Below are 22,656 nucleotides of genomic sequence, written 5' to 3'. Positions count from 1 at the left end.
CTGCTAGGTAAGTTTTTCTTAGAGTTGGTATTGGGTAAATTGGTGGAAAGGGCACTTCCATCTGTCTCCTGCATTTTATAAAAAAGACCACTATCAGAGGCAGGGTTCCAAAGTCCCTTCTAACAAACTGAGGTATCTCTATTTTAATACGCTCCAGGATAATTCAGATCGTGCTTGGAGGCTGGGGGGGGGGGGGCGTTGGAGAAACAGAGACACAGATATCCTTATAGCATAGTGCTTGGCACATAGGAGGCTCTTAATGGGGAGTTCGGGGAGAGGGGAAGGGAAGAGAAAGGGAATAAGTATTTATTATAGCTCGTATAACGTGTCAGGCACCGTGCTAAGCACTTTAACCCTATTATCTCCTTTGATCTCTCCGACAACCCTGAGAGGTGGGTACTGTTATTATCTCCATTTTTATAGTGGAGGAAACCGAGGCAAGCCAAGGTTGTGTGACTTGCCCAGCGTCTCACAGATAGAAAGCCTGTTGATTTGGCATTAAAGCAACAGATACAATTAGAGATGGAAGATCTTTGCTCCTTTTCTGTTTCTCTGGGTCAGAGAAAAGAGCAGAGCGGGAGAAGAAACAGTCATGTCTACAACCATGCTTTCATAAGCTGTAAAAACTGGCGAGTTCAGCCCCTGAGAAACACACTGATTTCTTAAGCCTGTTTGCTTCCAACAACCTAAGCTAGCGAGTGTGTGTGTGTGTGTGCGTGTGTGTGTGTGAGTGTGAGGCTTCCCCTGCAGCTCATCAGAGCTCAATATGGCTAAATCTTTCCTACTCCTCCCCTATCCAAAGCCTTCCCATTATCAAGCCCCTTTCTTTCCAGATCTGTATCTAGAAGTCCGTCCCACTGGATGCACAAGGAATTTTTTTTTGTTTTTCCCACGCTGCCTGTTGCAGAAAGACTGCCTGCCCTTCAACCCGGCACACCTGAGGCCTGGGGGAGTGAAGCGTCCCTAGACCTGCCAGCACAGTGACAAGTCAGACCGGCCCCAGTCCTGCACCCGGGCCATTTAAGGGAGAGGCAGCGGCCGTAGCGGCTCGGCTCCGGGGGGCTGCAGAGCTCTCTCGCTTTCGCTCCCCCTGCAGAGCCTGAGCAGAGAAGGGGGCGGGGCGGGGAACGGTTTCACTCAATGAGGAAAGTGGGTGGGGGACCGAGGCGGTGGCCAGAGGCCAATGGGCGAGGGGGGGCGGGGCGTTGGCGGTGTTGAGGCGGGGCTCGGGCCCCGGTGGTGGCGGCTGGGCCACTGGGCAGAGTCGGGGAGCTGCAGCCGGGTTTGGTCTGGGGTGTCGGGTGGCCCCAGAGGACTAGGAGGAGGAGGAGGCGCCGCTGCTCCTGTAGCTGCTTTCCCCCGTGGGTAAGTGGGCACGGCGCGGCCCTCGAGGGCGGCGGCAGGTCCGGCTGGAGGTTGCGTCTCCTCTACTGGGAGCGTCCCTTTGGGGGGGGGGACGAGCTGGGGTGCTGTTTATAGAGCTCCGCGGTTCTGTCCCCAGTGGTCCCCTTGTGGGGGTCTCCCCCCTTTATGCACCATGCATGCACACCCCGCACCCGATCGACACCGAGCACCGCCTGCACCCTTTGCCTTGGCACCTGCGCCAGCTCGAGGATGGTGCATTGGCCAAACCCTGCTGACTGAGCTGAGGCTGCGTATTTGCGAAGGAAGGTGTACTGCGGGGTCCCTGTTACCGCAGGCAGGGGGATTGGGGTGGGGTGGGGGAAATGTCGATGAGCGAGGTCTTTTTCTCCCTAGCAGAGGTCGCCAAAATGGGCCTGAACACTGCACCTGAACCTGTCTCCGCTCCGAGAGCACCTTCAACCTCCCCTCCTCCCAGGGGCTTGAGTACCCAGAGCTGGGAGCGATGGCATTATCACCCTTCAGGCTGAGGCGCCTTATCTAAAGAAGCGGTAGCTACCCTGGCGCAGCTGGACGGGTGCAGTCTTGGAAGGTCCAGATCCTGGGGTTCTACATCATCCCTTCTTCCTTCTCTTGCGCACCTCCCCCACTCTTCAACCTGACACAGACCATGTTCCATCCTTCAGATAGGGCCCCAGCCAGGCTTTCCTTCTTTTTGAGTCAGAAAAGCTGGTGATGTAGGTAGGGAGCCTGCGACAGCCAGAGGTTCCGGAGCTGGAGATTGGGGGTGAGGGGTAAGGGCGAGGGCAGACTGAAGGGTGTGTGTGGATGAACTGTTAGTGGGTACTCTGGTGTTCCCTGTATGGCCAGGGGCAAGGGACTGGGGATGTTAAGGAGTGAGAAAGCTTGAGGGAATTCAGATTGCATTCCTGGGGGCCCAACCCCCCCCCTCCCCCTTCTTGGAGAAATTAAATAATTAAAAATCAACTGAAACTCCATCCCTTTAGGCCTTCTAACGAATTCTGAGTCTTTCTTCTCATCTTTATGCAAATGCAATTCAGTCTTGGTGTAGGCACTTCCCTTTATTGCCCCTATCACATGAAATAATTCTGCTCATAAAAATCCTGCGGTAGCTGGTTATAATGGATAAGCAATAAAAGAGTTTTCTCCCATTCCAGGCTATATTCCAAAGTTAAAACATAACTGTCAATCAATTAGCAAAAGTTGATTGAGCTTCCTCTAAGAGATAGACTCTTTGTCAAGTTAAGTAGCCTAAGGATTTAAGAGCCTAAAGTTCTTCTGAATGACAAAAATGGGTCATTTTGTGTTCTTGTAGCCTGGGGATGAATAGGGATCTTTTGGCCTAATTTGTGAAGGTTTGCTTTGTGAAAAGAGACTTTTCCACAAGCTTCAATGAATTTGCTCTAGAGAAAATTGTTTTCCCTTCCCACACCAGGATTATTATTCACTGTGTTGATAGGATCGATTTTATCATATGCAAATCATTGAGTTTTCCCCTGAAGAAGTTTTTGCCTTTTCTCTACTTATTATTGTTTTCACTTAAATCTGTGAGCAAAATTCAAAGAATATGCTACCCAAGAAAAATTTTTTACAGGGCTTCCATAACAAGGGGTAAAATGAAATGTCATTAAAAGACTTCTCTCCTGTACTGAAAACTTACAGGGTTTTGTTGTTTTTTAAAGAGGCTAAGAATTCTGCATCTTCAGTTATATTCCAAGCCTTCAAAGTCTGGTCAAAGTACACTATTATATAACCGATATGTATGCATTTCCTTCTATTTTAATTGTCTTTTTGCTATCCTCTTCTTATGGTTAAAGGTATTTCAAAAGAAGTTACGGCTGATATTCAATTATTAAACATTTTCCCAGTGCCTGATGTGTCCAAGGCATCATGTTAAGTGAGCACCATGGGGATGCAAAGAAAAATAACACATAGGCCCTATCTTCAAGGACCTTGTAATCTAGTGGAGAAAGATCTGTACACAGATAACTATAATGTGCAGCAGTATGAGAAAAACGCCATTAGAGGAGATCTGGGGAGGGAGAAATCACATCCAGCTGATGGTATGGATGGGGAGTAATGAAAGGCCTCATGGAATCACGGATCATGGATCTTGAAATACTTCGTTGTTTGACTAGAGTCTTAAAAGAAGGGCAGGATTTCAACCGGCAATAATGGGAAGGAATGCCATGAATGCATTAAAGAATATAAATTATATCTGACATGTATTTTTTTTTGTGTGATTCACAACTCCGTGGATCTACTGTGCTACTAAAGCAATGAATGATGCGCCACTTTTGTAATCTTGAAACCTGTGGATTTTTCTATGCACGTTTAGCCAAGATTAAATTACCAAACATTCATTGGAAGATGGTTTATATTATCTAAAGAAATAGTGCTGATTTCATTATTGTTACTTCTTTTGTGGAAAGATAAAGAACTCCTTGAATGCTTTGTATATTCTTCCCCTTTCCTTTTTGTTTTCAGGGAGGCTTTACTGCAGTAGCTACATATGCCATGAAGGCGCAGGTTTTCCTGCATGCTGTGGCTATTATGTATTATCTTCTACTGTCTTAGAGCTGACAACACCCTTCAGTGGAAGAGGCAATTGAAATGGAGAGCATCTTCAGGGCAGAGACTGTGGGACTTAATAATTATACCTAATTATAGCCAATGATTTTGATGTGTGACACGATGTCATCCCCAGGAGGATCAGACACAGAAGATTTCACTTAGTCTGTTCCAGATAGATTGAAACATAGGTCTGGAGGGCAGGCAGTATTGTTGCATCTTGATATGTTTAACTTGTGCCTTCACTCTCATCACCTCCTTGTCTCCCCAAACCTGGACATTGTTATATTTATATATAAAATTATATATATATATATCATATAAATTCTACAAATGTTATATAAATATATTTTTTATATATTGAAATTCATTGTTTTACTGCACCTGATAATAAATTATCCTGGATAGCTTTCATTTACCATATTAACTTGAGGTATTACTGAGGAAGCTAAATTGGTTTCATAACAGCCCCAGCAAACCCGTCATGTAAAATTGGCAAAGCAACACTAGCCACCTGTGCCACCACCAGGGAGTGCCACCAATCAGAGGAAACAAGGCCCACTGAGAAAGCCTGACTTAAGGAACTCTTTATTGGGACCTCTGAGCATCACCTGAGACGTATTTATTTATGTAAGGAAAAGGGTTCATTCAGAAGATGATTAAACTGGGACAGGCAATTAAATTCAGTTTTATTAGAGGTTCCAACATGTTCCAGAGAATGATGCAGATACAAAGATGAAAAATTTTAAAATCTGTGCCTTCAAGAAACTTGCATTTCAGGGGGATAAGACATAAGCAACAGATAAAAAGTAACAAGTAATTCGAGGAGGGGAATAGCTCTAATGGGAGATGGGGGAACTTAGGGAAAGTTCATGGAGGAGGTGGTAAATGAGCTAAGCCTTGAAGAAAGATATGATATAACTTTAAGAGACTACTACTATATTTGGAGTCAGGAGACCTGGGTTTTGGCCCCAACTCTGCTGTTTTTTTTTTTTAATTTATGTGATCTTAAACAAGTTACTCAGTTTTTCTGAGACCCACTTTCCTCACCTGAAAAACGGAAAAGTTAGTGTGAATGATGCCTGTCTCTTCCAGCTTTTACATTCTATGATTATAAAATCAAAAAGAATAAAAAGATATATATGTATATCTGTAGTCAGAAATTGTAAAAATGATTTATTCTTGTGATAATTTAGCAGGGTTTTTTTTGTTTGTTTTTGACAACCAAAAGCAAATCTGTTATTTTAAAAAGAATTGTCCTAAGCATATAAGAAATTGTTCATTTCTAGAGTTATATAACAGGCTAACTGGTTTCTTGGTTTCTATATAAAATATTTCTGGTTTCTTTCAAATAATTTCACATACAATCCACCAGACCTTTACTGCAGTAGGTACTTAAATTGTGCTAGCTTCTGGGCATACAAAGACAAAAGGAAGAACAATCTTTGCCCCCAAAGTTCACAGTCTACTCCTATAATAAAATCAAGCAGAAGATATCTGAGTGCTTGGTTTCCTTGTTCTTAAGAAGCTTACTATCTAGTTGAGGAGAGAAGAAAAAAAGAAACATGTTGAAAAAAATAGCAATTCAAGACAGTGGATAGAAAACATGGAAATCAGTTTCCTTAGATTTTTTTTGAGGCAGTTGGGGTTATGTGACTTACCTAAGGTCACACAGCTAATAGGTATCTGAAACCAGGGACTTGGGTACTCTTGATTCCAGGGTGGTACTTTATCTACTGCACCCCCAAAGTGCCCCAGTTTCCTTAGATTTTACTGACCACATATCTCATGGGCTCTCTCTTAGCTTCTAAAATTGATAAGCATGACTGATGTCATAAATTATAGATTGATATTTAATCATTAAATGCGAGGATAGAACCTTTCTTTTGAGCAAGCATTTAACATACTTCAATATAATGAATATGGGGGGGGAATAGAAAGGGGAAAGAAAATCTAGTTTTTACTTTTCTATATATCAGTCCATGCCTAATGTCCATCTAGCCTAAGCCTCTCTTTTTACCATTAGACATTCTGGGACAAAGTAAACTTTGCTTAAAAAAAAAAAGAGGGGCGGCCAGGTAGCACAGTGAGTAAGAGCACCGGCACCAGAGTCAGCATGACCTGGGATCGAATCTGGGCTCAGACACTTAGCACCCACCCAGAAACACCTGGCCGTGTAACCTTGAGCAAGTTACTCAACCCCAATTGCTTAGGGGTGGCCAAGTGGCTCAGTGAGTAAGAGTACTGGCCCCAGAGTCAGGATGACCTGGGATCGAATCGGAGCTCAGATACTTAGCACCACACCCAGAAATAACTGGCCATGTAACCTTGAGGAAGTTACTGAACCCCAATTGCTTAAAAAAAAGACATGGAGAAAGATTGATTCAAATCTTTTTAGGATGGCCATTCTTCCATGATTCCATATTTTGTTATTTAGGTTCCATATTTTGTTATTTAGGTGTATCTATGACTTCATCAATTTTATTTACTCTACCCTCCAAGTATTCTTATTGTATATGATTGTTATCCCTATTTTCTCTAATAGTCCATAAAGAATATACCCAATATACTAGAGGCCTTTCTTTCACTCTTTAAATGTTTCTTTATGGACAGGATGGTGTCTCATATATTTTTATGTCCCTTAGGTAACCAGGCATGCTGCTTTGAGTATCTATTTAAGTTCCTTTTAAAGGAACAAAAAATACTTTGTATAGTGAGGACTTCATACTAGAAAAATAAAAAGATCCTTCTCTATATATTCTCCTTTGATCTCATTTGTTCCTGGGAATTTAAATATTACCTCTTTGGAGATGATTTCCAACTCTGTATTCAGTAGAGTTTAGCACCTAAGGTGAAGATAGTCTAAAATGCCATTGAAAATCCCTTAAGCTATATACATATGCAGTAGCATAGTTAGTATCTTTAAACTGTCATAGATGAAAGTGGACTGTGGGGGTTTTTACATATATATATATATTTTTTTCTGAACTTAAAAAATAAAACAAGAATTTCCATAATATAGAATAGGAAAAAAAATGATTGCACATGAAACTGCAACTCTCTTATATTAAATTTGCTATTCCTTTTAAATATATAATAAAGTAGGGTGGCTAGGTGGTGCAGTGAATAGAGCACTGACCCTGGAGTCAGGAGGACCTGAGTTCAAATCTGGCCTCAGACACTTAACACAAAAACTAGCTGTGTGACCTTGGGCAAGTCACTTAACCCCAATTGCCTTCTAAAAAGTAAAATAAATATATAATAAAGTTACATAACTTTCTTTTTTTCCCCTTCTCCCACCCCACCCTAGAGATGGCTATCATTAGCATGAACATGTGTATATGTATGTGTGTGTGTGTATACATACACACATATACACACTTCTATTTATCAGTTCTTTCTCTGCATGAAGATAAGCAATGTCCTTCATTATTTTTCACTTTACTCAGGGAAGTTACTGACCTAAAGAAAGGTAGGAACCAGGACTTCTACCCACAGGACTTCTACCCATATAGAAGTAAACAAAATTAGATAAAGATTTATCTGGCCAGAAAATTGATGGTTAGAGGGAAAATGCTTTTAAAAGAGCTTTACACATAAGTGAGATTAATATTAGAGGGTGACCACACAAGCATATAATTGTATCTTTTTCTTGTTTTACCATAAGATGAAGGAAAACACAAAGTGGTAAAAGGGGACCCCATTAGGTGCCTCCTAGTTGACCAGGGGAACTCTAAAAAGGTCAACCAAGGCTCTCTTTCCTTATCTCTACCTGAGTAAAGGGAAGGAAAAGTCTCTGTGGCTATGATGAAGAGAAGATTCTATAATTTAGCAGTGGTGAGATTTGGCAAGATGCTTGCACTATGAGAGCTATCTATGGTGGAGCTGAGAACCACTGAGGGAACAGAAATTCACATCTCCCAACTCAAATCCCTACATTTTCACTGAATGGTAGGAGACACCTGTACTTATTTATTGTATTTTTTCTTAATTTTTTTTGAGGGGGATGGCAAGGCAATTGGGATTAAGTGATTTGCCCTAGGTCACAAAGCTAGTAAGTGTGTCAAGTGTCTGAAGTCGAATTTAAACTCAGATCCTCCTGACTCCAGGGCTGGTGCTCTATTCACTGCACCACCTAGCTGCCCCTCTTAATTTTTTTATACTAAATTTGGGCAAGTTAAATCTGTGGATGATATAAGCTAAATGCACATATGATAACACTCCATTGTATAACCCCAATCTCTCCTGAGAAATAATTCTGCATTTCCAATTGTCAGATGGACATTTCCACCTATGTATCCTGCCAGCTTATGCAACTCTACACCTAATGCAACTCTACATATCTAAAGCCAAATTAATTATCTTCCCTTTATTCTTGCTTCTCCTCTACATTTCCCTATTTTTCCAAGGTATACCACCTTCCCAGTTAGCCAGATTAAAAATCTGGAAGCCATCAATGACTCTTTCCTTTCATTTCTCACATTCAACCAACCTTTCACCAAGTCCAGTTTGTTCTCCCCTCACAACATCTCTTGCATCTAACCCTTTGTTTTTACTATGCCAACTACCCTAGTTAAGATTCCCATTATCTAATAACTTCCTAACTACTCTAATTCCAGTATTTCCCCCCCTCTTTAATTCTTCCTTCAAACAGTTGCCACAGGGCAGCTAGGTGTCACAGTGAATAGAGCACCAGCCCTGGAGTCAGGAGGACACTTAACACTTACTAGCCTTGTGACCTTGGGTAAGTCACTTAACCCCAATTGCCTTGCCTTTCCCCCCTCCAAAAAGCAAAGAAAACCAAGTAGACAGTTGCCAAAATAATCTTTCAGGTCTGACCATGTCATTATATTACCCACAAACCTTCCTATTGCCTATGGCTTTCTATTGCTCCTACAATAAAATACAGACTCCTTGGACGCTAGCATTTTAGGCAGTCTCCAATCTGACTGCAGCTTACTTTTCTATCTTATTTCACATTACTTCCTCCCACACACTCTATATTCCAGGCAATCTACACCACTATCAATTCCCTAATCTACATTTTCCCCCTGTGTATTCTAATGTGTCATCCTTTATGCCTGAAATACATTCCCTCTTCACTCTGTTAAAATCCTCCTTCTCCAAGGACCCACTCAGGTACTACCTTCTCCATGAAACTTTTAATGGTCCCTGCCCAGATAAAAATATTATTATCTCCATCCTTGAATTTTTCCAGAGCATTTTATCTGAGTCTCTCCTTTGCCTCTATCATGCTCTTCCTTATGTTATACTTACCTATTAATTTGTCTTGTTTCATGTAGCTTCCTAAGGACAGAGACAGCATTGATTTTCATCTTTACATCCCCAGAATTTACATGGTAGTGCACATTTGCATGTAGTAGGCATTTTGAAGAATTAAATTGAATGACATGTTGAATTTCCCACATTTTATTGATGTGTCATAGCTATCTCTATGATATCTAGCATCTAGGTTTGATTCTTAGGGTGATTCAAGTAGACTGTCCCCTCCCTCTGCCCCAAGACTAACTGATATATTTTGTTGTTGTTATTAGAAATGGTGGTGGTGCTGCTGCTTTCTGGAGGCAGTTATATGGCAGAGTGGATAGAGCTCTTGGTCTAGAGTTGGGAAGACATAATTTCTACTCCTGCCTCAGACCCTTACTAGCTGTGTGACCCTGGGAAAGTCACTTAACCACTGTCTTCCTCAGTTTCCTCATCTGTAAGATGGAGGTGATAATAGTAACTCTTTCCTAGGGTTGTTGTGAGGATAAAATTAAATAATATTTGTAAAATACTTCATAAACTTAAAGACATTGTAAAAATGCTAGATATTATACAATATAATCATTTATTAAGTACCTACTATGTGTATGTGCCAGACACTGTGCTAAGCACTGGGGATACAAATAAGGCAAAGAAAGACCATCCCTTCCCTCAATGAGCTTACAATCTGATTGGGGAAGACAACTCATAAAAGAAAGCTGAAAAGGGAGGATGAGGCATGATGATAGTGGAATAGACTCCAAGGAATACAGCTGGTGGGAAAGGAAGAGTTGGCTGGGCTTCTGAGCCCTCTCTATGTCATGGAGGCTTTGGGAGGAGTTTTTGGCTTCACCACCCCCTCCAGCCCTCCATATCAGAGGGGTGAAGGCTACTGAGGGTATTGATGAGATGTGAATTTTCAAAACTCACATGGATTTCCAATGATGAGTTTCCTGGTGAGAAACTTTTCCCTGGGAAGCAAGATGATGGCATTATTATTATCCTTGATGTCATTTCAGGTAGTGTCTAATCATTTTTGCTATCTATGCCCCCTCCCTTTTCTCCTGTTCAAAAATACACTTACCTCTAGTCATAGTTTCTGACAAATGTACTCATTGGAATGTACCTTCTTCACTAATCAAGGTATTAGTATGTATGTGTATGATGCATATAAACAACAATACCTCCCTTGTCACAATTCACTTATGTATCATAGCAAAACAAAACAGCAGAGGTTTCCTACTAGAAGAAAACGAAAATAAAGTTTTAAGAACCAAAACATATATTATACTATCAGTATAATTTTTTCATAGGAGAGTACTTTGGATCCTCACTCCATACCTCTTGACATTTCTTTTAGGTAGTTTAGTAAGCTGAGTTAATTTCCTAGCCCATAGTGAGTTAGAAACAGCAAATAAGAAACTGAATACTATTAGACACAGACGGTCTGAGGAGAAATTAAAAAAAGAATACCTGCCTGGGGTCATTTAATATAAACAGTCTTAATGCACCGAAGGCATGATTTGTTGATAGCATCCAACTCAACTGCTCCTTCCTCCCATGATTTATTTTAATCTTGCCCTCCTATGCCAAATCCTATAATATTTAGTGTGTATTGTACATGTGGCATTTATCATATTATTAGTAGTATCATCGTTGATATTTGTGTGTGTATGTGTTATTTTCTCTACTAGACTAGAAGTGTCTTGAGGACAGAACTCAGGTTATTTTGTGCATCTTTTGTCTTCCATGGTACTTTTTGTGCAATATGTGTTTAGTACATGTTGTTCAAACAAATGGATGTATGTTCTTCATCCTGTAGGGAAGGTGTTGTTAAGTTGGAGGCTGTCTTGGGACCTGAAGCCAGATTGGAGACTGCCTAAAATTCAGTAAGGAGTCTGTCTTTTGTTATAGGGGCAATAGGAAGGTTTTTGGGGTAAGATAGTGACATGGTCAGACCTGACAGATTATTTTGGCAGCTGTTTGAGGCTATCTGCCTCAACCTCTAGTTTTTACATACAGCACAGAAGACTGAGCACTTGGGGAAGGGTAGTGGCCACAAGTGATCAGATTGTACCTAGGACTCTTGTCCTGGTTTTGCTTTCTTTGCACTTGAGATGAATTGGAAGAGTTTTTAAGTGTGTTCTGATTAGTAAGGGGAGGAAAGCAAAACAGATAGACACTTCCTTTTTTTTGTAATTAAAAAATTTTTAACTTAGTAAACAAGCATTTCTATAACATAATACAATAAAAAAGATGATTGTATATGAAACTGCAAATCTACCATGCACAACTTGCTATTCCTTACAAATGTACAGCAAAATTATCATGTAAATTTTTTTCTTCCCTTTCCACCCCAGAGATGATTATAATGAGACAGACAAACACATACACATATATACATGTGTAAAATTATTCTATACATACTTCTACTTTTCAGTTTTTCTCTGGATACAGATAGTCTTTCTTCAAATGTCCTTTATAATTAATTTAGGTATTTATAATAGACAAAATAATTACGAGCACAGTGATTTTAGAAAATTTTAGAAAAACATGGAAAGAAATAATGAAGAACAAAATGAACAGAAGTAAGAGAATTGTATACAGTAACAGCAATGATAGGCATTTTCAAGGAAAACAAGCTGTCTTGGGGCATTAACCAAGAGAAGTTAGTTGTAGATTTTTCATAGTTTGCCAGAATTATAACAAAGCCCCTCTCTAGTTGGACCTCAACCCTTCATTCCCATTTACAGTATTAGAATATGTGCTTTGATATAGCTCCATTTTGTTATCTTGGGCTAACCTCTCCTGGTGTGAGTTTTTTGCTACAGTAAGGATGATGGACTTCATGGGATGCGGCACTGGCAGGCATGTGGGATGGACATGAAGGCAAGTCATTATTTCCATTCTTTCCCTTGCTGTTCAATCCACCAAATAGTAGGTAATGACTGAAAGTCTATCCACTTAAAGTTGTGTTTTCCTGTTTTAGGATTAAGACAGAATACCTAATTTATTAAGGATAACTGCATAGGGAAGGAAGGACAATGTACTATAACAGATGCAGCCTGGCATAGGAGATAGATCATATGTTTGATTTGGAGTCATAAAGATCTGGTTCAAATAGCTCCTCAGACATTTATTTGTTGTGTGACTGTGGACAAATTACTTTACCCTCATCAGACTTAATTTTCTTATCTTTAAAATATTTTTTAAAAATAATGCTTATATATGAATGGTATGGAACACTACTGTGTTGTTTTAAAAAAAAAATGACTCAAGGGAAGGCTTTTAGTGAATCCTGGAAGAATTCTGTAAACTGATGCAGAGTGAAGTAAAAAGGAGAATAATTTATATAGTTACAACCTTTTTTTTTTTTGCTTTTTGGAGGGCAATTGGGGTTAAGTGACTTGCCCAAGGTCACACGGCTAGTGTGTGTGTGTGTGTGTTAAGTATCTGAGGCCAGATTTGAACTCAGATCCCCCTGAGTCCAGGGCCAGTGCTCTATTCACTGCACCACCTAGCCACCCCATATTACAACCTTTTAAAAAACATCTTTGCTAGACTTAAGAACTCTCATCAGTGAAATTATTGACTACTATTCCAAAGGACTGATGAACCATACCTCCTGCCAGAGAGATGATAGACTCAAGATGCAGAATGATACATAGATTTTCAGACATGGCTAATGCAGGAATTAGTTTTGCTTGTTTGTGAGAAAGGTTTGTTTCTCATTTTGTCTTCCTTAATGGGCAGGGGAGGAAGAGAGGTGACAGAGAGAGAATATAAATGCTTGTTAACCAAAAAACTAAATAAAACACACAAAAAATAAAAATAATGCAATGAGTAGCTATTTCATGGGATTGTTGTGAGATTCAAGTGAGATTATGGACAAAAAGCACTTCACAAACCTTCAAGTCTTATGTAAATGTCAGCTTAAAAAAGTACAGAGTGACTCAAACAAAGTGGACAAATATTCACATAAAAAGATGGAGCTTCTGGAGGACAAGACCCCTAGGACAATGACATTCATCTAGCCAAAAATGCATTGACAAAGGGCAATAATAATAGTTGGCAGTTAAAGTGTTAAGTTCCTTGTATCCCAAGTGTCTCAAATAGTACCTGGCATGTAGTGGGACTTTAAAAATACTCTTGATTGTCAATTAATGTAGCTTTTTACAATTTTCAAAGCATTCTATATATTATCTTCTAGAATATATATTATATTCTTAATAGCCCTGTGAGTTAGGTATTTATTATAAACTCTGTTTTGGAGGAAACTAAAGCACAGGGAAATTTAAGGAATTTGCCCTCTAACTACACAGCTAGCAAGTCTTCAAGGTAGGATTTAAGTCCAACTCTCTGACAACTCTTTAAGATCAAAATTTTTCCCCCTACACCAAAATGCAGGGCATGTTCGTGTTATTTGGGAACTGCTTTATGGGAGTACTGGCTTATTCCACTACTTACAACTGATAAACCTTGCAACCTGGGCTACCTAATGACATAGCTTGCTTGAATATTAGAAATATGAAGAGGAAGGAAAAATCAGTTTTGCTGCTTAGGTAGTGAGTGAATAGGAGGAGTAAGAAAAGATGAGAAAAGCATTGGGAGACAGAAGTAGCAGTAAGGGAGGAGAATTCAGAGAAGGCAGAGAGAGTATCTATGGAGGGAGAAAAGAAGCTGGGCCAGAAAGAAGAGGAAGTCCTGAGAAATGGAACGGTGTAATTGGGGAGAAGGGCAGGCAGAGAAGGAAAATGGGAGAGGTGGCATTGAGAGAGGCCACAGCATCATTATCCCAACTGTCTGCCAGCTGAAACTCCTCCCAGAGATCCTGATGTCATTGTTGCCCCTGGGCCAGGTTGGTTTTCACCCATTTTAGAATATTGTCTGGTTTCATGGCAACTGACAAATATCTAAGACATATGATAAATATTCTACTTTGTAACCCATCCAAATCCGTAAAAATAGATATAAATCCATGAAAAATGGCACCCCAAGAGTAATGTATTACCTTTATGAGACATTAATTTTGGTGAATAACTTCATAATCAATGTAATGGTAGAGGAAAATCGCTGACTTGGGAGTCAGAGGACCTGGGCTTGAATCTCAGTTCTGCTACTCAGTAGTTACATGACCTAGAATAAGTCGTTCAAGTTCTCTGAGCCTTATTTTACTCATCTGAAAAATGGGGACAATGTTTATGCTACTCACTTCACCAAGTTATGACAAAAATATTTTTAAACCCTTAAAATGATATAGAAATGCAAGCCATTACTGATGGAAATCCACTTGAGGAACCCTGACAGTAATTACATTTGTAATAAATATATTTGCCCTCCAAAAATAAAAGCAAAAAAAAAAAACCCATATTAGTAGATTTTTTTAAAAGTTCAAACAGAGATCTCAGAATTAGAAGAGGCCCTTTAGTTTAAACCCTACCTGAAAAAAAAATTCTCTCTATAACATGCTAGACACACATACCCTCGTAAAGTCAAAGCTAAGAAATTCTTGGGGCAAGCCTATGAGACTTCTGCTGGGGAAGTTACAATGAAAGGAGGAGAGCAGAGTAGGACTGGCCCTGGCTGGGAAGAAGCAGCAGGAGCACTCTTTGGTAGCTTCCTGTTTTAACTGTCTTTTCTTCCCTAACTAGGTGTCAAAGTCTCTCATTTCTGTGCTCTGTGTGTCCTCTGAATTTGGTACTCTGGGCCAAAACCCTAGTTATGACTTTCCATGTGAAGTGAAAGTGCTGTTTTTCTTTTAAACATTTTAATATTTAAATTTTAACATTTTGATAATTGCTATTAATTTTAATATTTAATGTAGTTATATCAACATTTTATATTTAATATTTTAATAATCTTTGAAATAGTTTGCTATTTTAGTCATTAACAATTAATATTAAATTCTGTCTACTAATTTTAAATATTTAAAATTTAATATTTTACTATACATTGTACTGGTGCCATTTCTAGAAATCACCCTCACCAGACATATACCCAGTGTACACCACCACCCCTCCTCCTTATAACTGAGAAAACAGTTAAGGAAAATCAAGGGACCCTAATGTCTGACATTGTTTCCACATTCTTCACTTCTAATTCCCCATCTATCAATAAATTTTCTTTTGGGTACAGATTGGCCATTACAAACACTCAGCATTCAGTTTTTTCTAGTGTTCTTTTTTATTTATATCATTGTAGTTACTTATGTTATCCACCTTTTGGAGTTCAGCCCAAAGGACTTAGAAATTGAGGGGAAAGTGGGTGGAAAGATCAACAGGTCAAACAATCTTCTTTCCTGGGCTCCTTAAGCTGCAGGGGGATTTGATATTTGATCTAAAGGCAACCCCCCCGCCCAAATTCCTGATGACCATGACCTTGGAGAAGAGGGATTAGTGGACAGGAGACAGAAAGGTCAAGCCCAACAAGTGAGACACCTTGGACTGGGGATTTTATCCTCAGAGGACAGGTAGAAAACTGTAAATGTCAGAACCAGAACAGCATCTGGGCCAGAGTCTATATGCTGCACTTTGCCCTCAAGGGTTAATCTGAGGGTGGACAGGCTTTCCACTCCCTGATGACTTGGGTCAGCTGGGGAGCCAGGGACAAACATTCCAAAGCCTGTGAGTAAACCTCTGAGATGCAGGAATGCAGTTGTTGGTTAGACCACCTCTGAGGTTTCCCAGTGGAGGTAACTCCTCTCTTATCAACCCATTCACTTCCTTGCTTTACTCATTATTTGATGGAGATATGGACAAGAAGGGGAGCCAGCCACTGCTTCTGACTCCCTTCCTCCCTCTTGCAGAAGCAGATTGTGGCCATTTAAAAATGACTAGCTCAATGCGTTATATTGCTTTCAGTATTTTTGCAATACATGATTTGCAATATGTATTAAATTCTAAATGACCAATCAAATCTGAATCAATTCTCCTTACTTGAATGCTATTAGTGAGAACAGAAACAGAGTGAGGACAAATCCAAAAGGGAAGTGGAGTTAAAAGTATAATAAACACAATTAAAAGGTATCAGAAACACAATTTAGATTTGCTTGTGCCAACTGGCTGGGGGTTTGAGCTACATAGTTACATGAGATTACAATGTATTAGAGAGAGAAAGAATAACATTTGAGGCTAGATTCCTATTGATTCAAATACCAGTAAAAAGCTCCAGGCTGCAAATGGGCAAAGTGATTTTTAAAGCACTGTCAGCAACAACTTTTTGACATGCTGGAGTTTTAAAAGAATCCTCCATTCCCTACCCCTGAGGAAGGAGTGAACTAAAAGAAAGTTATGCTTACATAGAGAAAAGAGAGAATTCTCTACCACCACCATCCCATCATTAGTAACTAATGATAATAACAATAATAATATTTATATAGTATTTACAATATACTAGACAATGTACTAAGCACTTTGCATTTTTTATATCATTTAAACCTCATAACAACTCTGGGAGGTGGGTGCTATTATTATTATTATTCCCATTTTGCAGATGAGGAAACTGAGGTTAAGTGACTTGACCACGATCACATAGTAAGTGTCTGAGGCCAGAATTGAACCTATGTCCCTGACTCCAGTCCTGGCACTGTATTTACTGCACCATCCAATAACCCATGTATATCTTAGCCTCTCTAGCTAGCCAGCACTGCCTGTTGCTTGTATGTATATGTATTGTATATATGTATGTAGTCATTCTGGTTCTGCTTCATTCTATATCAATTTATACAACTTTTCCAATGTTTCTGTGAACTACTAATATTTACCATTTCTTAGAGAAGAGTATTATTCCGTAATATTAATATACCACATTTTGTTAAATCATTCTCCAATAGATATGAGAATTGACTTTTCCCCATTTTTGTAAATAAAAGAGTAATTCTATTGTTTTGGTATATGCAAGGCTTATCTCCACTTTGCATCTGCTGCTCTGCTTGGTTCCAGCCCTCCCAGCATAAGTTCATAGCTCCTCAACTGACCACCATGCTGCTAACTCAAGCCTTGATTGATACCACTTTTCTCAGCTTCCTTTTCCCTCTGTTTGGAGGACTGAAGGGCAGAATACCAAACTTCTCACAATGCCTTCCTATCATTTATAGAAGGCAGAAACTGGACTCCTAGCTTGTTCCACTTTGCATCTGTTGCTGTGCCTGGTTTCAGTTCCATGGAACAAGATGACCCTTGGTGTTTGTCCCTTCTTCCCCCTCCTTTCCTGCCTCCCTTGGGACAGGGACTGTCTTTTTTTTTAACTTTATTTTATTCTGAACTTAATAAAATAAGCATTTCCATAACTAAGTGGAATCACACCTGAAATTGCAGATCCACTATGTACAACTTGCTATTCTTTTCAAATAGACAACAAAGTTATCATGTAGCTTTTTTCCCTCTCCCCTCCCCCAAACTTCGAGATGGCCAGCATTAAACATAAATCTGTATGTATCTGTATATGTGTGTGCCTGTGTGTGTGCACGTGTGATATACATCTACACATACACACATTATAAGTCGGATCTTTTTCTGGATGCAAATTGCATCTTCATAGGATCTTTGCAGTTAATTTGGGTATTTATAATAGTCAGAATGACATGATCACTCAAAATTGTTCTTAAAACAATACCGCTGTTACAGTATGCAGTGTTCTCTTGGTTCTGCTCATTTCACTTGTTATTATTTCATGGAGGTCTCTTCATACTTTTATAAAATCATTGAGCTCATGATCTCTTATAGCAGAGTAATAGTCTATCATGAACATATACCACAATTATTACCACAATATTATACCACATTCCCCAATTGATTGGCATCCCCACAATTTCCAGTTCTTTGCCACCACAAAGAAAGCTGCTATAAGTATTTTGGAATATATAGGTGTAAGTGCAAATAAGGTGGAGTTTTTTGTTGTTTCCTTTTGGAGTTTAGTTTCCCAGGCTCAGGCTAAATTGTGAACATCTGAAGGATCGATCTCCCTTGAACCCTCATAATTCACAGCTGTGCTGAGTCACATAGGTTTCATGCCTACTGACTCTGAGCCAATCAGGGGCCAAGTCTGTTATATATTCTGGGAAGTTGGCATTTGGCTTTGGGGGTGTACTCATGAGAAGGATCTTTTGATTTCCTGACCATGACTTAGGTATCTGTGTTCCCTCAATCCAGTGATGTATATAGAGTATATAGCAATATGGCTATATTCAGACAGTTGGAGCCCTGTCTGTTGGTCTTTGTGCTGATTTCTATGCTTGTATTTTCTTCTTGTTCAGAGTGCTGGCCTTTCCCCTGAACTAGTGAATGTAATTGAAAGTAGGATTGTTTGAGCAGTCTTCCCTTTAAAAGCAGATCAAAGGACCTGCTAGCAGACCATCCTGGTTGTGCTAGGGTGCTTGTTAATACAACATGTTATTTTCCTTTTTTCCTAATCATCTTGGGAAACAGAGCTAATACTGGTATTGCTGGGTCAAAAGGTATAGGCAAGACTGTCTTTTATTAATTGTATCCTCAGTGCTTAGCAGAGTGCCTAGCATTAATTAATATTATTGGATTGGATTGGGCTATTTTTCTGTCTTTGATGTTCTTGTTGCATTTCTGTTTTATGAATAGTACAGTCACTTTTTTAAAACTTTATTTTAAATGTTTTCCAAAATGGTTTAACTAATCCACAGTTCTATAGAAGTATATTATTACATTTGCCTTCCTCCGCTACTCCAAAAATAAATATTTTCATCTTCTGGCATTTTTCCAAATTTTGTTAGGTTTAAAGTAAGATAATGGAATTGTTATAATTTGTATTTCTTTTTTTTTTTAAAGCAATTGGGGTTAAGTAACTTGCTCAAGGTTACACGGCCAGGTGTTTCTGGGTGGGTGCTAAGTGTCTGAGCCCAGATTCGATCCCAGGTTATCCCGACTCTGGGGCCAGTGCTCTTACTCGCTGTGCTACTTGGCCACCCCAATTTGTATTTCTTTTATTAGTAATTTGGACCACTCTTTCATGTGTTTAGGGGTTTGTTATTCTTTTGAAAAAATTGTTCATTTTGTTTGACTAATTACACAGTAGGGAATGAAACTTGGTCTTGTGCATTTATTTTATTTGTGACTTTTTCTATTTTTATAAACTTGTTGTGGTATTGTATAAGTTTCTAGTCTAAACTTATTTTCTGCTCATTGCTTTCCAATTTCTTTTTTTTAACCCATCGCTTTTTTTGTTTTTTTTTTAAGTTTATTTTAAGTTTCCAACATTCACTTTTACAAGATTTTGAGTTCCAAATTTTTCCCTTTCCCTCCCTTCCCCAACAGCATGCAGTCTTGAATATAGGCAACACATGTACAAACCTATTAAACATATTTATGCATTAGTTATGTGGTGAAAGAAGAATCAAAACAAAAGGAAAAAAAACATGAGAAAGAAAAAACAAAAAAAAAAGACGGAGAAAATAATATACTTCTATCTGCATTCAGACTCCATATTTGTCTTTCTGGATTCTACATCCACTGTCCACTAGAATTTTCTATCACGAGTCTTTTGGAATTGTCTTAGATCATTGCATTGTTGAGAAGAGCTAAGTCTGTCAAAGTTGATCATCACACAAGGTTGCTGTTACTATGTACACTGTTCTCCTGATTCTGTTCACTCAGCATCAATCCATGTAAGTTTTCCCAGGTTTTTCTGAAATCTGCTTGCTCATCATTTCTTATAGAACAATAGTATTCCATTATATTCATATACCACAACTTGTTCAGCCATTCCCCAATTGATAGGCATCCCCTCCATTTCTAATTCTTTGCCACCACAAAAGAGCTGCTATAAATATTTTCATGCATGTTGGTCCTTTTCCCTTTTTTATCATCACTTTAGGACCCAGACCTAGTAGTGGTATTGCTGGATCCAAGGGTATGCACAGTTTTATAGCCCTTATAGTATTTATCATTTTCTTTTTTTTTTTGGTCATATTAGCCTATCTGATAGGTGTGAGGTGGTATGTCAAAGTTGTTTTAATTTGTATTTCTCTACTCAATAGTGATTTAGAGCATTATTTCATGTGACTATAGATAACTATTTTCTCCATCTGAAAACTGATTGTTTATATCCTTTGACCATTTATCAATTGGGGAATGATTTGTATTCTTATAAATTTGACTCAGTTCTCCACATATTTTAGAAATGATGCCTTTGTCAGAGACACTGGCTGTAAAAATTGTTTCCGAGCTTTCTGCTTCTCTTCTAATCTTGGTTGCATTGGCTTTGTGCAAAACCTTTTCAATTTAATATAATCAAAATTATCCATTTTGCATTTTGTAATATTCTCTGTCTCTTGCTTGGTCATAAATTCTTCCCTTCTCCATAGATCTGACAGGTGAACTATTCCTTGCTCTCCTAATTTGCTTATGGTGGCAAAAATCTTTGTGTCTAAATCACATACCCATTTTGACATTATCTTGGTATATGGCATAAGATACTGGTCAATGTCTGCTTTCTGCCATAATATTTTCCAGTTTTCCCAGCAGTTTTTGTCAAATAATGAGTTCTTATCCTGGAAACTAAAGTTTTTGGGTTTATCTGGCTTCCAACTTCTTAGCAGTACTTGTGGAATTGGGAGTCCTTTCCCCAGTAGTATATGTTTTGGGGATTAACAAACTTTGTGCTACTGAGTTTATTGTTTCTAATTTGGGCTTATCTAGTCTGTTCCATTGATAGCTTTTCTGTTTTTTTTTTAAACCAATTTAAAAAAAATCTGACAATTACTACTTTATGATATAGGTTGCAGTCTAGAGGTTGTATGCTCCCTTCTTTCCTTCATTTGTATGTTTTCATTATTTCTCTTGAGAGCTTTCATAGTGTAGTAGATAGAAAGCCAGGAAGAACCAGGAAGACCTGTGTATAAGTCCTGCTTCTGACACATACTGGCTTTGTGATCCTGGGACAACTTCTCAGGTACTCTAGGTAACTAGCAGTCTACCTATATTGGTAGAGAGAGTTTCCTCATTTGAGTACAATTTATAACAATGAAATCCCAAATCCAGTTCTTATTCCCATATTATTTTATCTAGTTCTTTATAGTAATAAAAAAGGAAGAGAAATAATTCATTTATAGATAAATTTCTACCAATCAAGCTACCAACACTTGTTGGTATAGAAATTAATCTATAAAGAATTACTTTTTTTATTTTTATTTTGTAATTTTTTTTATGTTAGTCTTGTGTATGTCATGGTAGGTTGGATCCCAGATGTTTTATGCATGTTATAGTTATTTTGTATGAGATTTCCATTTCTACTCTTTCCTCTTAGAAATAGCAAAATCTTAGATAGGATTTTGTTATTCCTATCTAGAAATCTCATGATTTTTATAGGTTTTGAAATTTGTTTCTTTGATGAGTTTCTGAGATTTTTTTTTAATTAAACTGTCATGTAATCTGCAGTAGGGATAATTTTGTTTCCCTTTTTTTTGAATCAGGGTTTATGATTTTAATTTCTTTTCTTGTCTTGACTTTGCTAAAATTTTCAGTTGTGCCAAATAATAATGGAGAGAAGGGACATCCTTGCTTTACTTTCTTTTATTTGTTATAAAACTTCTAGCAAAATGTTAACTTCTTTATATATAATTTGTCATGGGTTTTTCTTCTTGCTATGATAAAAGGAGGAAGTTGGGATACATAATCTCTAAGGGTTCTTAGAGCTTTAAATCAGTGGTCCCTGAAAAGATTATTATAATTTAAGTGGGAGAGATAATAAATGTATGTAAAAATAAAGAAAACATAAAGAAAAATAATGTGTGTCATAAAAGGTCAATTTCTCTTCATAACCATGAAAATTCTGTATTTTTCCAATAATCTTTTGCTTAACCAGCATTTTTAAGTGAAAAATTTTGAAACTGGGCACTGATAATGTCAATTTATAAGCTGGTTTTATATTATCATAGGCATAGCTAGAAGGTTAAAATAGCCAATCTTCCTCCTTCTTCCCCCTTACTGCTACCAGACGTTTACCCTGCCTAAGTCTACACCAAATGACTATCAGAATCATTCAACAGTTACTCCTTTCCTCTCTGATTTGTGTGTGACATGGGAATTTTCTCCTCTCTTTCTCATTTTATGCTTTCTAAGACTGCATACTCCCACCCATTCTCCATTTTGTACTTCTTTATCTGTGGTAGCAAAACCAACAGTAACTTAGAGAAAGGAAGAAATCTCTAGACCTTCCCCTTCCACCCAACTTTGTTTTCATCAGCAGAGACCCCAGACAATGTTTCACCTCTCTTATTTGCTCCCCCCAAAGGAATGCATTAAATGACCTAAGGTCTTTTCCAGTTATAAAATTCTCTAAGGCCCCATACTACCCTCTCTAGGATCTCCTAGTCCTTGTCCCAGCCCCCGTGACAATACCCAGGATGACTTTCATATGGCTTTTCTCTGAAACAGAGATAAATCTGCCTCTAGTCCTTTGCAGACTCAC

The 22,656-nt window shown here is 38.6% G+C and overlaps 1 protein-coding gene across 1 annotated transcript in view; it reads left to right on the top strand.

Annotated features, from left to right (window-relative positions):
- Positions 1-1,194: 1,194 nt before the first annotated feature.
- The window catches only part of TPPP (tubulin polymerization promoting protein), a 134,187-nt gene continuing 112,725 nt past the window's right edge, over positions 1,195-22,656 (top strand). Inside the window, exon 1 of the mRNA XM_069076201.1 lies at positions 1,195-1,365. The gene's annotated coding sequence lies outside the window, so the exon portion shown is untranslated. The remainder of the gene's footprint in view (positions 1,366-22,656) is intronic.

Source organism: Petaurus breviceps, unplaced genomic scaffold, assembly GCF_028583685.1.
Source record: "Petaurus breviceps papuanus isolate PSGF00001 unplaced genomic scaffold, PetGlider_PUasm1.0 151, whole genome shotgun sequence".
Taxonomy (NCBI): Eukaryota; Metazoa; Chordata; class Mammalia; order Diprotodontia; family Petauridae; genus Petaurus; species Petaurus breviceps.
Note: the sequence above shows the minus strand (reverse complement) of the source record. Positions and strands in the feature narration are given on the sequence as shown.